Consider the following 18,322-nt stretch of genomic DNA (forward strand, 5'->3'; position numbering starts at 1 on the left):
CGCTGACTGCGACACGGGTAGTGATGCCAGCTGCTTAACGGAAATTGAAATCCCCTTGGACCGCGGGATGCCTCTGTGGTTGTTTGTTGATGTGTGTGTATATATATATGTTTGTGTTGAAGCTAGCGGTGGAACTGATTTTCAGGTTGTCTGTTAACAGTTTAACTCTTCCAAAACTGTTGTCTTTGTGTTTGTCCCTGAGGGCTGGGAAACAACTTCTGTTACTTTTGGCACGGAAACATAGTGGATGCTTGGGAGACAGTACAAGTGGGAAGAGTTTGTGTGGATTTTTTCAGTGTTGGGCAGGCACTAGTGTAAAAATATATGTGCTATATATATATAAATTCTTTATGTAACATCAATATCTACCTGTCTATACATGTTTTTTCCTTTTGAAAGGGGTCCCTGCCTGTTTTCATGGAGAGCTTAAATTTGGCTGTACTGGGTTAGATCCAGTATCTGTCTTTCCCAGGATCCCACATGCATGGTCTGCATCTCTGATGCTCAGACACCTTAGAAAATGCCCCATAAAGACTTCAAGGATTTAATTTAAGGTGGGGAGCGGGGAGTCTAGCATGCTTGTAAATACCATAGGATGAAGTGCATAAAACCTCAGTAAAGCAGCCAGGTCCTAGTACCTTATCCAAAGAAGTTTAAAAGCAAGAAACTGCTCCTACTTAACAATTTTATAGATAGTTTTGAAATCTAATTCAGCACTGGAAAATGGAGATGTTAATATAACTTGATGTGAATTCAGATTCGTAAAGCTGTCAATGGCTCTTGATCTTATATCACAAACACGCGTGCTTCTTTTTAATAAAGTGAGTTGGCTGTATGTCAGCCTCAGAATTCAGGCATTTAGTGAAGTTCTGCGTGTAACTTCTGTAAATAATCTTTAAGAAAGTTAATGAGGTTTATTAGCAGACCTGTTATGTGGAAATTCTGCTACGATTTCAAAGTTTGAATTTATAGTTAAAAAAAAATTGTGCAAGTCACAGCATTTGTAAGTGCTAACTATGAAAAAACCAAAAACAAGCCAAACCCCATGGTACATGACAATCCCTCATTGATAATGTGCTGTTTTCCAGCTAGTTTTAGTTCAGAAGTTGTCTTGCCGCAGATGCGGTTTTGTGTTTATTTGGTGTGTCCCAGTAGATTTTTTCTTCAATGAATGTCTCCAGTCTTCCTTGAACCTGTGTAAAGTTCTTAATATCCACAGCATCTTGCTCACAAGGGGGCTAATCAGGCCTACAGCCCCTAATGTGGAGAATTAAATCCTGTTTGTTTTGGTTGTGGCTTCCTGCACACAGTATTCAAGGTGTGGCTAAGTCAGATTTGCATGCTGCAAGTTTCTGTTTATTCTTATAAGGACCTTTCCTTATGCTTGGCTGCTTAGTTTACTAGTAGGCTTTAGATGAGGAACTTTAAAGCTTTTTGGTAAGCCATTTTTTCTTCTTTAAGGGCTAGACAGACCATGTTCACCCATCTGTTCAGTGACCCTTTCAGAGAGCTTCAGTAGTTTTGAAAAGCAGGATTTCTGTTTGCAAAAGCTATATGAGTTGTTCTATGTAAATAATATTTTTCTAAGCATCTGTTAACTGTATTTTTAGTGTAGTTTCTGTTACACATGAACCGTGTTACCTGTTGCAAGTTTCTTTAAAAGTTGGCTTCGTGTTTGCCATTTTCAGTCCTTAGACACTAAGGAACTTTTAAATGAGAGTTAATCCACACTTATTCAGCTATTTAGCCTTGAGTCCTTTTAGGACATCTGTGGGATGGGATTACTTGTGGGTGTTAATTTTGTTGATGTTTTTCCGCAGCCTCTTTTAAATTCCCTTCAACTCTGGATGGATTCTGAGCCACCTGCAAAGGAGGCTTCCAGAATAAGAATCTCCCTATTTTCTTCTATAGTAAACCCTGATGGAAGGGGTATATTCAGCTCCTTATCATGTAGTACTACGAAACTTGCTTTTCTAAAAAACACTAAATGAATTACACCTCACAGAATCAGAATGGCCAAGGTTGGAAGGGACCTCTGGAGATAACCCCCCCGCACTTGCTGCGAAGAGCATGGGTGCAGTAAGGGCAGACAGTGAACTAATGAAGTGGAGAGAGAGGGAAATAGGGGAGGATAAAGAGACTGCCTAGATGCTTGCCTTTTAAGTAACAAGGAAAGTATATAGCAATGCTTTGAATACAAATACATTTCAGTGTTGATCATGCTTAACTGAATTTCGGGATCTATCTGTTTTTTGTAGGGTATTCCCATCTCCTTTCTTGGGACTAGTTTAAGTTATGGAAAGGATGCTTGTTGAGTGTGGCATTCTGAGGCATGATGTGGAGTAGAAGTGACTACTGCGGGGACTTAGGGAAGGTCATGGGATATAATATTATGAGACTTGTTTTTTGCCCTGAGTACTGTCATGATGATGATTTAGTGCAAGTTTAACGAAATCTCTCATTTTTCCAAACTGTAGAAGAGATTTTTGTCTTTAAAGCATTTTAATGAATGTGATTTAAGAGCTAGTACTTGAAATCAGTGCTTAGAGTAGGGTTTGTCTGAATTCAGTTCAAATGCACAAAAGAATGGCCTCTCATTTGGGGTTCCCTTATGGGGGGGGGGAGACTTAGGGTTTCAGGTGGGTTTTTTGTGTTGGCGCTTTTTTGATATGGCAAGGTATTTGTCATGTTTTTTTACTTCTGCGGTTCTGAGTAGGATATCCATACAGAAAAGTGGAAGGTTAATACAAGCAGGAGAAATGGGGCTTAATTTCGTAACTGTTGGCTGCAAGAGGTCTCTGGAGGTCACCTAGTCCTTATGACTCCTGGGAACCCAGGACTGATCACTGCATAGGCTGCCTCGACGTATGTTCTTGTTTCTAGTCCTTACAATCATTTGTAGTCATTAATCCAAGCACTTTTTTTCCTTATCCTTTAATATATTCGGCATCATTCTGGCCTCAGCTTGAGTTATGCCTCGTTCTATCCTTTCACACATTAATGTGCTACAACATAAAATTAGCAGAACTAATACACACACAAGTACCAAAGTCAATAATCCTAACAAATATACTGTCTTAAGCAGTTTTCTTAACCATCCTTTAAGGTCTGGGAGCCAGTCCCACTAATCAAAAGGTTTTTCTTCAGCTACTTTGTGTAAGACTGTTTCAGGGTCTTTAATGTGGTTGTCCTGAAATATCAACAGCATATATCCTTCTGAGGATAAGGGAACTGCAGGAAAACTGGGACTGCATAAAGTAGATTGAGTATCACCAGTATCAGCTAGGTGAGAAGCAATCTTGCTGTTAACAGGGTAAGATAAGTAAGGGCTAGTCTGATCTAAAGAAAGTGAAGAAGTGATGAAGTCTCTGTCCTTCTGGCTGTTCTAACTGCGTTTCTGAGATTGTCATGGAGAAAGGGCTGGGTGCAAAGGTAGGGTTACTGAATGCTGCTGGACTGAAGGACTCATGAATAGGTCTGTAAGGACACTCTCACTTCCAATGTCTTTGTTTGCAATAATTACATGAATTGGAGGATGGTCTAAAGGTCTCCCAAGTCCTTGGTCATGGCTTTCTCTGCGTTCTTCCTCTTCTCCTGCCCCAGCCTCTTGTAGCTCCTCTATATCTTTTAGTATTTCCTAGAGTAAAATGCTGAATTTGTTGTGTCAGGAGTTTAGTCTCACTGTTTATCTTTTTCCGCTCTTGAAGCGCACTGCGGTGATTAGCAATGGTAACAGGCTCAATAAGAGTCTTAGTCTGCCACTTGATGGCAATAGATTGTAATTGCTCTTGAATTTTTGGTTGCAAGCCTTGAGCAAAGGCAGCTGCTGCAGCTTCTGAAGCATTTTCAGTAGCATAGTCTATGCCAGAATGCCTGTTACAGACTTCCTTGAGGCAGTCCACGTAATCTGCAGGGGATTACCCCTCCTTCTGTTTACAATTATTCATTTTGGCCCAATCTATTTTCCTTGGGCGGACTGACTGGATTGCCTCAAGAAGACAGTCCTGAGCTGATATAAGTTCTCTGTTACTGGAAACATTGGGAGGCCAGTGAGCTTCGATTGTTCATTGCAGTCTGATTTCATGCAGCACAGTGGGCACACAGTTGGTTCTTACTGGCCCAGTTTGGATTATAACAACTGTAGGAGTAACTATAACAATTATATCAGTCTCCAATTCCTCTCTAAATTTTTGAGGGTCTTCCCTTATGTTTGGAAATTCTCTGACTAGGTTTAAGTGTCCAGGAGTCTGTGGGGCATGAACAATGACTGCACCAGGGGTCAGTCCTGGGCCCAGTCTTGTTCAATATATTCATCAATGACCTGGAGGAAGGGACAGAGTGCACCCTCAGCAAGTTTGCTGATGATACTAAACTGGGGGGAGTGGCTGACACACCAGAAGACTGTGCTGCCATTCAGAGGGACCTGGACAGGCTGGAGAGGTGGGCGGAGAGGAACCTCATGAAGTTCAACAAAGGCAAGTGCAAGGTCCTGCACCTAGGCAGGAATAATCCCATGCACCAGTACAGGCTGGGGACTGACCTGTTGGAAAGTAGCTCTGCCGAGAAGGACCTGGGAGTGCTGGTGGACAACAAGTTAAACATGAGCCAGCAGTGTGCCCTTGTGGCCAAGAAGGCCAATGGGATCCTAGGGTGCATTAGGCAGAGTGTTGCCAGCAGGTCGAGGGAGGTGATCCTGCCCCTCTATTCAGCCCTGGTGAGGCCTCACCTGGAGTACTGTGTCCAGTTCTGGGCTCCCCAGTACAAGAGAGACATGGCACTCCTGGAGAGAGTCCAGCGGAGGGCTACCAAGATGATTAGAGGGCTGGAGCATCTCTCCTATGAAGAAAGACTGCAAGAGCTGGGCCTGTTCAGCCTGGAGAAGAGAAGATTGAGAGGGGATCTCATCAACGTGTACAAGTATCTGAAGGGGGAGTGTCAAGAGGATGAGGCCAGCCTCTTCTCCGTGGTGCCCAGCAACAGGACAAGAGGCAATGGGCAGAAACTGAACCACAGGAAGTTCCATCTGAACCTGAGGAAAAACTTCTTCACTGTGAGGGTGACAGAGCATTGGAACAGGTTGCCCAGAGGGGTGGTGGAGTCTCCTTCGCTGGAGATATTCAAAACCCGTCTGGATGTGATCCTGGGCAATATGCTCTAGGTGACCCTGCTTGAGCAGGGAGGTTGGACTAGATGATCTCCAGAGGTCCCTTCCAACCTAAACGATTCTGTGATTCTGTGATTCTGTGATCTACTGGTCCTGGTACCTGCTGTAAAGGTGCCTGTATTACAAGTCCCCTCTGGCAGGTTCTGCCAGTGACTGGAGAAAAATTGGGCATGTTCTGATAATTTAGGGGTACTTGTGGCACTTCTGGTATTATGGGGGCAGGGCAAGGGAGTTTTCAAATAACCTTAGGGTTAGTAGGGAGTTGATGGTTTTTCTAACTGATTTGTAAGATGTTTTACTTGATCTTTCAATTTTTGCAGGGAGTCTCTACTTTAGGATTCTGTTTTTCTTTCAGAGGCCTCCTTTACTAATCAACAAATACATGTTATAAAGAGAAGTTATTTGAGTATTTCTTTTTGGATTGTATTTACTGCCACTGATGCTTTCTAATACTTGACAACATGATAGCGAGCTTGGTTTTGAAGTCCAACAGCTGCATCATGCTGTTGGTACTTGGCAGGTGGTCTGCTGTGCTCTTCTCTATACTGCGTAAGCAGAGGAGAACACTTGTGTGCTATAATATTCCTTGCTCTAGCAAAGAACAACCGTGCAATTGTCACGCACAAGCAACAGCAATATATCTTTGTGTAGGAGGGGCATGCAAAGGCTTCTTAATATGATAGATATTTGAAGTATGTCGTAAGATGGGTAGCAATGCATAGGACTGAGAGACTGTCTAATTTGATGCAGATGAATTAGCTGTTCTGCTGTTCTTGCTCTTTTGCTGGGCAGGCGTTAACGTTAGGCTGGCTGCCTGCTGTGAGCTGGGATATTGGACTACAGGTGGAAAGTGGAACTGGGGAAGCCTCACTTGGATGAGCTTAAACTGCCATGAAAGAGAAGGGCAGGATGAATCAATACCGCTAAGTGAAGAGGATCCCTGTTCAAAGTGAATTAAAATAAATTTCATATTTTCTTGAGATACAGGAGGTTACATAACTGCTGATGATGAGGGCATGTGAATGCTGTCATTCCTGGCCCTTGGACCAAAAGCTGGCAGAAGTAAGAAAGACGTATGATAGAGGGTTTGGTCTTGGCAAAGTTAGAGTAAAAATGAGACCTTGGCTGACTTAAGATGTGCTGGTAGAGCATAGGTAGTTTATAATAAAATTTAGTTCTGAGGAGGCGAAAACCTCTAGAAATACTCAGTTATCTTTCTGTAACTGAGAAACTTGCTTTCTAGTTCTTCTAGTCAAGGTCAAAGAAGGTTACATTATGATAATGCTACATAATACAGTTTTATGATATGACACCAGCTCGTGAATGTCCACCACATCAGCATTTGACGAGGAAGATATTTTGGTAGATAGTATTCACTGTTTTGCAGATAGGTCTAAACATGTCTGAAGAGTGATCACTCTGAAGAATTAAGATCTTCATCTGCCTTTGGAGTTGTGTGGAAGGACTTTAACAGTGTAATTCTGATTTACACTGGGGAGTTCCTAGCAGGGAAATACTGGAGAGAAGGATTAAGTTCTAAAAATAGTAATGTTCAGCTGCTGCTGCCACCAACTGGGTAAATATTTGTGTGTGTTTGGGTATAACTGAAGGAAAGAATAGCACTTTATAGACTTTCAACCTATAGAAATTAAGTTAATTTCTTGTAACTTTTTTCATTTATTAATCTTAAAAAACATGATGCATTTGCAATTCTGTGGTACCCTTGAGTTGGCCTAGTAATTGCATGCATAGATTATTCAAAGTGTATCCCAAATGCAGGGACAGAATTCCCTGAACTGGTAAATTGATAAGACTTTTGTAAACTAATTTAAACACAGATGTGCCTGATCAAATATTTGTAGAACATACAGCCTAGACACCTACAAGTCTGTTTCTTAAATAAATAAATAAAACTTAGAAGTATTAGCAGATTTCTCAAGCTGCCATTCAGTGCTTTTTAAATGAGACATTTCAAGATTGTAATTTAATACAGAGGGGTAAAGATGTAAAAATCTATTTCTGTTTCTACAAGCTTGTGTACATAAGCAACTGAGAAGGTAAGAGATCTATCTCCGTGAAAATCGGGTGTCTGACCCTGATTTGGAGCTTTGTCAACCCTGCAGCAAACATGAGTTGAAAGGGGAGGAGCTCTGTTACCATGACTATTTTCTTTTTGATACCTGATTTATGTGCATATAGCCAGCTTGGGCATCTGTATATTTACTCGGAGATCTGAATCAGTGCTCTTAGTGATCAGAAAGCTAGAAGGTGATTTAGACAATGAAATGTTATCAATATGCCTGCTCCCGGACTTTTGGTTGTGCCTTATTAGCCAGCAGAGAATCCATCTGCAAGACCACAGTCAATTTTTTTGAAGCTTATCTTTAAGGAATGTTTTCCTTGATGCACATATATTTAAAGTTTTTACAGCCTAGTGCACAGTTATTTAACAATGAACGCTTATTTCTACAACTGCAAAAGTTTGCTTACAAATTGTGAGTTTATTTCTACATGAAGTTATGTTGATTTTCCTGTTGCTGAAGCAACACAAACATTTATGCAGTAATATATCAGCTTATCTGAAGAGACTAAAAAATTTTAATGCTGTTGAGGATGTGGAGAGCAAAAGTACTCAAAAGCCTGGAAGGCTCTGTCACTCAACTTTCTGTTTCCTTATTTGGCATATACACTCCTGTATGTCTTTGAGTTTTTTAATTTGTTTTTAATAGAAGACTCTCAGATGAAGGAGTTTTAAAGAATGTAAGGAGGGACTCTTGAAATGTTGCACTTAATAAATAAAATCCATGTGAAGTTACTAACAATAGATTAAGCTGCAACTTTCCTGAAATCGATAGATATATGGAAGACTGCAGAAATAATATAGCCTGATGAAATGTGAAGTCTTTACTTCAAAACACAAGTTTGACTGGCAGTACATCTCTTGTCTTGCAGTAGAGCTTCTAGCTGCTGCCATGCTGTTGTTCCAAATCCTTAGGTTTTCAGTGTTTTTGACTGCTTCTGTGAATGCTGCTCATTACCAAGGCATAAACAATTTCTACCATGTTTTAGAGCCAAATGCTAAAGATAACTGAAAAAATTACCAAGCATTAAAACAGTTTGAGTGCTGAATGTCTTGGACCTCTTATAATCTTAACGTACTTTTATTCATGCTACTTTAAAGTTATTGAAGTTCATGTACTAAACTTTCAGTGGCTTATATTGGTTAGAATTGTAAATATCAAGATAAATATTGCTCAGTGGGTTTCAGTTAACTTTCATTCTGCACTTGATGGTTGTATTAAGAATTCCTCATGCTTATGTTTCTTTGGCCTGTAAAAAACCACCATGAGTGGTGCTAGTAGTGTTGATTAGCTTGAAAAAACTTTGGTGACTAGAATGTTACTTCCTTCTGCTTGGCTGAACTGCTAAGGCATTTACTCATTTCCTCTAATATTGTGATTAGACTAATGAGTAGTGACCTTTCTAGGACGCTTCAGTTGGCATCCATTTTTGGTCTGCTGGCCTTGAAAAAAGGGGAGGAGGATGGCAGCTGTATCCTCCAGGACAGGAGGAAGGCCACATCCTTTTAACTGTGGTAGCTGTTGGCTAGTAGCAGTACATCTAGAGGCAAGAGCTGCAGCAGAGAATAATCTTGTTAATTAAAGCAACTCCAGTATCTTTTGATCTGCTTTTCTGTAATTATATCAACTGCAAACTTTGCCCTGGGGAGGGTAGTTATTGTAAGAGAAAGCAAAGATGTTTCAACAATGATTAAATTGGTGAGGTCTGATCATAAGGAATACTAAGAAGACAAATGGTTCCTTTGCAAGAATCGCTATTGATTTTTATAAACATGGCACACGGCAAAACATGAAACAACATCTATTTTCCTTTTTATGGCTTAATGGTTATGAAAATAGATTAGAGCTGAAGACTTTTTATTCATACACCCATAAGAGGTTGGTTTAATGACAGCTAATTCTAGTAATGTTTTCTGGTAATTTTTGATAGACTTTGGCATAGATGAATTCACTTGAAATGTACTGCTGAGAAAGAGCAGTATTTTCTTCTGAGGAAAGCGGGTCCTGGCATATCCTAGTGTTGCCTGTAACATTCCAGTGCTGCAGAGCTTTTTTGAAAAAAGTCTGCTTGATGTTCTTCACTCTGATTCTTCTTTGATTTCACCACTTTTTTTTTCCCCCTCAAGCCTAGTCAAGTTTCATTTTTACAGTCCCAAGCTTTCCTGTCACTTCATATTCACTGTTCAAACCTTCCTCTTCACTTGCCTCTGTGTGCCTAGGATATCTTAGGGTTTTTTCTGCCTCCCTTTGAGAACGAATCATCAGAATGATCTGACTTCCTCTACCTGTTGGTTTTTGCCTGCCTTTCACTTGCACGTTTTTCTTGCCTTCTATTTCAGATTTGGAAGGTGGGTTTTGTTGTCTTCTCTGTTTCTTTTGGTTGACTGTATTTCATCCCACCATCTGATCTCCCTTTCAGATTCATCCTTTACAGTGCAACTGTACTTTGCTTTCTCATTTCTTAAGTCAAATACCAGCTTAGAAGCTCTGGATTCAGTTTTTTTTGGCTCTTCTGTAGTTGTACTATGCTGCTGCTCTTCAAGCTCTGCTGAAACAGCTACTGTCAATCTATAATACTTTTTGCTCAGACTATATAATCCACCTAAAGTTCCTTGCTGTGTCAGCCTTGTAGTAGTAGACTGTGGTGTTAATGGAAACAGCTCTCCTTTGGCTTCTCAGACATTTTCCTCATCTGTGTTTTCCTCCCTCCTCCTGCCTTCATACTGTTTCTGGCTTATACCAGCTACATTCACTACTACTAGTAAGGTTGTGTGTGGTTTTTTGGTTTTGTTTTTAATTCTTCTCCGTTTCTAAAGCTATTTGACCTTTTTGTAATATAGAAAACCTGCAGAACTCTCTGTAACAGATGACTTCAGTTTAATCTCAAGTTTGCCTCTTCAGTATCTTCTTGTAAATTTCCAGATGTATCAGATTGATAAAGGAGAACGTGTCCTTACTGCACTTCATTTACTTGTCTCCCTGGGCCCTGTGTGAAAAACAGGTAAAATGAGTCTTTGGAGCCTCTCACTATGGCTTTTCTGGTGCGATAGTAGTAGATAGAAAATTTATGCCATAAAGTTGAATGCAATCTTTTCTTATCTAATGAGTAGCTACCTACTTATTGTCGTTGCTTTTCTGTGTGTCTGTGGATTTGCATTAAGTTCTTCAAGTTTCAATGGACAAGATAGTTGATCTTGATTTCTTTCTACTTGTTTTTCTTAATTTGATGCATGCTGTGTCTGTGCTAATGGTTGATAATACCATTCTTTGAGACTTTTTAAAAGTAGTCAGCTGTCATCCAGAACTAATTTTGTATTAATATCTTTTCTTATGATGTCATGGAAAAAGACCTTCTTCCCTGTAGTTATATTTAGTTCAAAAGTCTGATTTAATGATGTTGAAAATAGGTGAATCATGCCCTGGGGAGACAGTAAGTGGGGCAAAATGGCATGACTGTGATGTGTTCAAGAATTTCTTCCTACTTTCTGAAGGGAGCCTTTAAGTAAGTCAGTAATCCTTAGCTTAAGTAAAAGAGAAAGCACCTGGAGTTGTGGGTTTAGTAAGGAAGCCTAACAAACTGGAGAACTCCACTGCCAGAAGAGTTGGTCTGATTTTTTCCAAAACTATAAAGAATGAAAGAAAGCTCCTTTATGGTACTAGCTGTGTGCTGATGTTTCTATTATGTTCTTAAAATGTTTGGAAAATTTATGATTTTTCAAAGGGAAAAATAGGGTATATTTCTGTCATGTGATAGACTTTCCAGTAATGTTGAGAATGCATGTTAAATAGCAGTTACTAAAGCTAGATGGTTTTGTTGGTCTGGATAACCTTTTGCAACTAAGATGTTTCAAAAGAAGTGTCAGTAGTTTCAGGGTAGCTAATACTGTGTTTGCTTTTTGTAAAGTCTTGAATAAAGAGGCAATCTCAGAGGAGTAGCAGAAAGCTAATATTGTGATTATGCATATTAAGTATGGTAGACTTCAACTTCATGCTAGTTGCCAGCTTGATTTGTTTTTTTCAGAGATCAGTGTTAGATAGAACTGGCATAAAATTTGACATAGAGCTATATTTATGAAGAAGGGGTTAATAAACAGAGAATTTAAAGAAAAACTGCAGAACTCACTAGCCCTCTTCGGCGTAATGTCCGTGAAGACATTGGTATAACTAAACTCATGTAGAAAAGAAACAGCAGTACTGAGAAACTGATATGATAAATGTAAAATGGAAACTTAGTAGGTTTCAGTATAACTACAGTCAAGGAACTTTAGAACAATTGTTTCTTTGGCTGATCACCAGAGACTTGTTTTTAGTCTCTGAGTAACTTTATGTTCGGGCCACAGGGAAGAAAAAGCTGCTAGTGACCTTTTTCAGGTATTCAAGGGTGGAATAATGAGAACTATTCTTGAGTAATCTAGGGGTGTTAGAGCAAAGAATTGATACAAAAGTCTTCCACCTAGCATTTGAGAATATACAGTGGAAGTGCCACTGAGAGGCAGGTGGCTGGTCACTGGATAATGGGTATCTTATGAGTCACCAATTTGTAGCTTAGCAGGCTTGGGCTCAAGTTGAAAGTATGACAAAATCACCTCAGTCATGAGGTGAGACTGGTGTAAGATGGCAGTAACTGTCAATGACTAATTTAGTTAATAGTGGATTATGTTAATTGGTAAACAAAGAGTACTCTTTTATAAGAGGTCAAAACAGCTGATTTAGACTGTTCTTAGGATTTGTTACTTGTATGGGACAGCAGAATTGCTCTACTCCAGTTTTATAACACATGGAACTTATTTTTCTTGATAGTTGTGAATTCAGTGTTACCTCTGCATAATTTGGGAGTAATCCTTCTAATTTTTTTCCTAAATTCCTAGTAGGATTTGTACAGAAATTTAACTGCTCGTTAGTAAAGAAATGGAGTTCTGAGACTGTAAAATCATTAAAGTTCTAATATGTCTTACTAGTTTTAATAGGGTTTAACTATGTCCTCTAATAGGGAATTTCTTCATTAAAATAGCAAAGAGCTGAGCAATTGCATCCAGGTGTGCTGTTTCTATTGGAGACGTACATATAATTTTTCTCTGAACATCTAAGTTCTTTTGAAAACCCTTATGTATGAGAAGGGCAGCTAATGGAAATCGTTAAGTTGATTTTAAGTGCCTTCTGGAATGCTTTGTCTTCAAGAGATGGTTGGTGATTTTTTTTAGTACAACAAAATTGCTTTCCATCTATGGCCCCCTTGTGCCTTATAAAACTTAAGCGGAGATTCTAAAGGGTACGTATGCATTTTAAACTCAAGTGGTTTCAAAGGAATGTAGGCATCTAAATATCTGAGTGCTTTAGACTCCAAAACCACTTTGGTAGTGACTTGTACGTTTATAACAGTACAGTGGATGCAATTGTTCAAACCCGACTGAAGTTGATTTCTCCTTTAGTATAATTCTGTTATGAGCCACTGCGTTGACTTGGTGTTTAGAGGTATCTGTTAGCGTTTGCAAGTATAGATTAAGTAGCAGTTTTCAGAGCAGAGGAAAATAAAATTTAATGAGCAGTATTACAGGACTGATGAAACAGTGTACCCACAAAGCAAGCTGGTGAAAGGGGAAGAAGGAAAAACGGCATGCCCACATGCGTTTGCCGGATTGGTTAGCGGATGTAATCGTATGTAGCCAAGCTTTCAGACTTTCAAATAGTGATGGATACATTCATTTGAGTTGCCAAGAATGACAGGGCTTTTGACAGTTTTCTGCAGTATCCTAATAGCCAAGCTAAGGAGATGGGGATTAAGTGAATGGGCTATGAAATGAACGAAGAACTGACTGGACCGTTGATCTCAAATTGTAACTTGATTTGAAGTTTATCTGAACAGCTGCTTAGGAGAGGTCTTCCCCAGTGGTTGATACTGTGTCCAAAGCTGGTTAACACATTCCCAGCCACCTGGCCTCGCAGGAAGGGACTGGAAGGTAGAGCTGCCATTCAGAGAGAAGTTGCCAAACTGTCTTGTCAACAGAAACCTCATGAAATTTAACAAAGACAAATTGAAAGCCCTGCACCTGGGGCTGAACAGCCCCTGTTAGCATTGCTGGGGCCTGGCTGGTGAGGGAGCAGCCCTGCAGCAAAGAACCTGGGTGGGCAGCAGAGCAGGCTGGATGTGAGCCAGCTGGGTGCCTGGCAGCGGAAACAGCCCAGTGCACTCTGGGCCGCTTCAGCAAGAGCATAGCCAGCAGCTTGAGGAAGCTGGTCGTTCCCCACAGTGTTAGTTGAGGCTGTCTGGAATGATGTCCTGTTTTGGACCTTCCAGCACAGATGAGGAGAGATGAGAGCGAGTCCAGCAGCGAGCTGCTGAGGTACTGGAGTACATGCTGGATGAGGAAAGGCTAAGGGAACTGGGTTTATTTAGTTTGGAGAAGAGAAAGCTGAGACCTAATTTCAGCCTTTCCCTACAATGGAAGGGTTGTTATTGATCCAGGTTCTTATAGTTGCACAGTGAAAAGAAGGAAGTCATAAGTTGGAAAGAGGGAAATTCTGTTTGGACGTGAAGAAAAAACTATTCCCTATGAGTGGTTAAATGCTGGAACACGTTGCCTGGTAAGTCTGTAGAGTCTGCATCCTCAGAGATGCTCAGAATTAGCCAAGGTCCTGAGCAACCTGATCAGACTTTGAAATTTGCTCTGCTTTGGGAAGCTGATGTAGAGGACCTGCAGAGGTCCCTTCCAATATAAATTATTTTAACTTTTTTTAGATTTGTACTGGTATTGTGCTCTGCCTGAGCTAGTACTTGTAGCCTCAGTGCAGGTAATGCTAGTTCTTTTTGAACTTAGAGGGGCCGCAACAGTTATGACGTGTATTCCCATCAGTCTCTTACTAATGTGCTCAGATGGAGTCTATCCCTGTTTTGTTGAATTTTATGAGCACGGTTGCCAGCTACACTATGTTAATTACAAAACAAATATTTCTGAATTATACAAGAAAAATTCATCCATGTGTTAGACTTCTAGCTTAAGCAAAAAAGTATTATTGTAAGGTGTTTTTCATCAGGAGTGATGCTTGCAAAGCTCTCTCAGTAGTCATTAGGTATAAGTCAGTATGGTTCTGGAGTTTGATGTGGCAAGGGCTATGTTTAGCATTTAAAAGCATTTGGGCTTAATTGCAGCTATAACTTAAAAACAGTGTCTTAATATATTCCCCCAAAAGCTTTAGAATACATAATTTAACTAGCGATCAACTGCATAAAGTCAAAGTGTCTTATACTCGGTAAAAAGTCAACAAGTTTTAATGTATTTTTTTGTTGTAGATTACTTGCTTTTAGGAATGAAATAACTAACTTAAATGACTCGCCTTACGAAATATATCGAACAGTTTTTACTTTTTAATAGCTAGTATATTTTAATATACATCAGTTCACTGTAGCAAAAGGCAGTCAATAAACAACTTGGCTAATACAATTTGTGTGAAAAGTAGAATGTTAAATTTTGAAGTGAAAGCATATCCAACACAAGTGCCTGCTATTTAGAAAAAGGACGCTAGAGTGCAGTGTAGCATTTACAGTAACACTTAAAAGCTAAGACTTAGCAAAGTCTTTTGAACATAGCATTCATTTGCTTGCACACTGCTTTTTTTATACAGTATTCTAACTTTAGGCTCTATAGAAATTCTCTAAATGTATTAGCAGAACTCCATTCTTTTACCACTTATGACGTGCTCCTTTTTTCTATTATCTTTTTGAGTGTTTACTATATTAACAAAAGAGGTTTCTAAGAATTAAACTGCAGATGGTCTAAGTGAACGTTAAAATCTCTGAAAGTTGGGATGGTTACAAAAGATAATTTTAACTTAACAAGGTTGTGTAAAGCTTTGCTAGGAAGTGGTGAGTTCACTGCACAAGTTGAAGATTTTTGAAAATATAGAACTATTTTCCTAATACAAGTTATCATATGAAGCTCTGATGGTAATTGTTTATGTTCTGTTGAAGACAAACTACAGAGTGAGTGGTAGATTCTGCTTTTAACAGGAGTCTGTACCTATTAAAGAAGTTGAGTAGAAGGCATCCACTTTTTTTGTTAAAGTACGAGCTAGAACACTTGCTTCTGAAAGGTGTATGGGTTCTGAGCCAGCTTTTATTAAAAATAAAATAAAAATAAAATAAATAAAAAAATAAATAATAAAAAATAAAAAATAAAATAAAGAGTGACAGAAGTCACTCTTGACTTCATTTGGTGCAGGGCTGAGCTTTAAATTCAACTCTCTCATCTTGTTTTGAAACTGGAATATTCTTGGAAAAGGTTTTTGATATGGAAACGCATGTTGTGCTAGTAACAAATACAATAGATGTGCCATAGACTGTCCTTAAAATGCTGTATTTAATAAGGTAATGTTGCGTAGTTAAACCTAAATTTCAAATGCTAAAGGAGTTATTGCTTATGTGGAGATCAAGTTACTTAGCCAAGTCAATTTTATTGATATTCAGTGTGTATGTTTTCAGAACAAGAGAATAAAACATAAAAAAAACCCAATCTCAAAACAAAACCAAAAACTTTTCATCAGCTGTGACATGGAAGCTGAGAATGTTAGAAGCTTTTTACTCTTGCACAGATTATTGCAAGGTTTCCTTTAATGACAAGGTGCAATTCTTTATTAATAAAAAATCCCCAACAATAATAAAGCCATGTATGAAGCTTTCAGGTAATTTAACTTCAGATGGTGGACCAGTTTTACACCACTTCATTTGCTGTTTGGACCACTGAATGCGTCTGAAAGTTACTGACACTAGCTCCGGCTAGCCTTATTTTAGTCCTTAGCCGCCTTCAGCTGCCTTTTCTCCTGCTCACTTTCACGTCCACTATTACTTTCTTCTACACAGGGTAAAAAGAGCCTACATTCCCTGGCTTCAGTGGATGCCAGACTGGGGAGGAGACGGGGAGAAGCAGTGGCCGGCTGTAATACTAAAGAGTCCTCAGCAGTGAGGCTTTTGGGGATGGTTGTTGGGGGCTATCACTAGCAAGACTATTGGGGACCACAGGCTGAAGAACATCCTGCGCTAGTCCTGGCAGGTTGGAAAAGTTATCTGTCCATGGCTGCACACTTCTGATGTGGTGTATTTGGTCCTCTTCTGAATTATCATGGAAGTTTGGTGCCAGCGAGGAATCAACTTACTCTTGATACAAGAGAACCATCTGTCAGATTTGTAGTATTGTTTCCTGAATGTTTTATAAGCTAATTGAGCAATATAGACACTGCTACTTCAGCAAAAGGCAGTTTAAACTTCCTGGGTTCTGTTAAAATCCTATCAGTGCCTGTGCCCCTCAAGAGTTTATGTAGATATTCCACCTGCTGCCTCAAACATTTGTGCAATTGTAACATAAGTAACACTAACAAGTAACTAGTAACACTAGTGACATGAGTGGTTTAAGTTAGCTAACAGTTTAGGCAAGTAGTAACTCTCATCCCAGTGCTGCCTTGGATCAAGATGGTGTTGCTGCTTCAGGTGTATGACTTCGCTTGAGAAGTTTTTTGTGTGTTTTTTGTAGCTGAAAGGAAGATGAACAACTTCATTTTTTCAATGGAAATAGTGGTCTGAGTTGCAAAGCACATGTTTGCTGATGACTTAAGGGCAGACCTGTCTTTCTCTTTGGAACTGGGTGTGGGTGCAGGGCTCCCCAAACATTTCCCACATGTAGACATGGGTGGCAGGAGTCTGTTTCTGCAGAGCAGCAAGCTGACTTTGTCTCTTCTGAATTGCCCTCTAGAAGAATTTAAAGCTTCATATGTAATATTCATGAATATGTAATATTCATGTTGTGGTGTCTTAATCTTTAACTGAACTGTATTTCCATGTCCAAATACATAGTTTCTGAAAGGATAAGATGAAGTCACTGCTTTGTCAGATAGCAGCTTTTGCTTTGGTGGAGAGCAGCAGTCTTCATTACAAAGCGCTGCCTATTCCAGAACTGCTGTTTAAACAGCAAGCAACTTTGAGTAGGTTCTGCTAAAACCATACATGAGAAAGCAATATGGTAGGGGAAGCTGTGAGAAACCTTGTGGCAAATTTGACTGTAATTTGATTTGTGTTCCCCTTTTTTTTTCTTCCTGGAAACATCACTTTGGTAAAACTGTACTTTCTCACTTAAAAAGGCAGTTGAGCTGGAGAGGGAAGCAAGCTTTCCTTAGGCTATGCTAGTGTTTCTCTAATTTATTAGTTGTGTGTGCTCTTGTGTGTGGAGATACAGATGTTAGCAATGCACTCCGATTTGTATTATGTGTTTTTATATAAAAATATAATTAAAATATGAAATTTGCAAATAACTTTGTATATATACAGTTAAGACTTTCGTAGTCATTATTCATTGCTGACCTAATATAGAAGTTGAGATGCTGTTAAGAGTATTAATTGTTTGTGGGTGTGTTATGCACAATAGTAAATACAATTTAATATTGCATGCCATTTTTTGTCTGTGAAATGACAAACTTGCTGAAAATGGAGCAGCTGAACAAAGTGAGAGTGAGACTGCAGAACGGTAGGTGGCACTGGCATTGCATGGGACTGATGTGCACTCCTGGGGCCCCAGCACTCAGTAGTGAAGGGATGAACTGCATATAAGGAAAAAACAAATTGTGTTCCTGCTTAGTGGAAAGGCCTGTGTAAAAAGTAACTGTTGTACAGGTTCCCTATGTTATCAGTGTGGATGAGAGCTGTTTTACTCTCCATTTTTATCATTTAGTGGGCTCTGAACTGCTCCAGCTCATGCCTTGAAGATCATTTTCAGCTTTCTATCTTCTGTTTTAGTGAAGAGAGTAAGGTAAGGGAAATATTTAAAACCATGGTAGGGCAGACAGACCCTCATAGGCATAGGTAAGTACAAAAGGCAATAACTCTAATTTTAGTCAAATAACTACTCACAACTCTTCACCTTTTTCATTGATAATCCCTTAGGAAGGAGGATATATCAGACTCTATAACTGGAGTTTATAAAATCGTGTACATATAAAGTTCCCATTTGGTATCTTTCAATTAAAATCAGTGAAGTGACATAAATTAAAGAAGGGTTAGAGATGAGAACTACAGTGGATCCTCTTAAAGAGTCTT

At 39.4% G+C, this 18,322-nt stretch overlaps 1 protein-coding gene across 14 annotated transcripts in view; it reads left to right on the forward strand.

Moving 5' to 3' along the window:
• The window catches only part of LOC104150538 (tRNA-uridine aminocarboxypropyltransferase 2), a 121,851-nt gene that overhangs the window by 570 nt on the left and 102,959 nt on the right, over positions 1–18,322 (forward strand). The gene's annotated exons all lie outside the window — the stretch shown is intronic.

This window comes from Struthio camelus, chromosome W, assembly GCF_040807025.1.
Source record: "Struthio camelus isolate bStrCam1 chromosome W, bStrCam1.hap1, whole genome shotgun sequence".
In the NCBI taxonomy this organism is placed as follows: domain Eukaryota; kingdom Metazoa; phylum Chordata; class Aves; order Struthioniformes; family Struthionidae; genus Struthio; species Struthio camelus.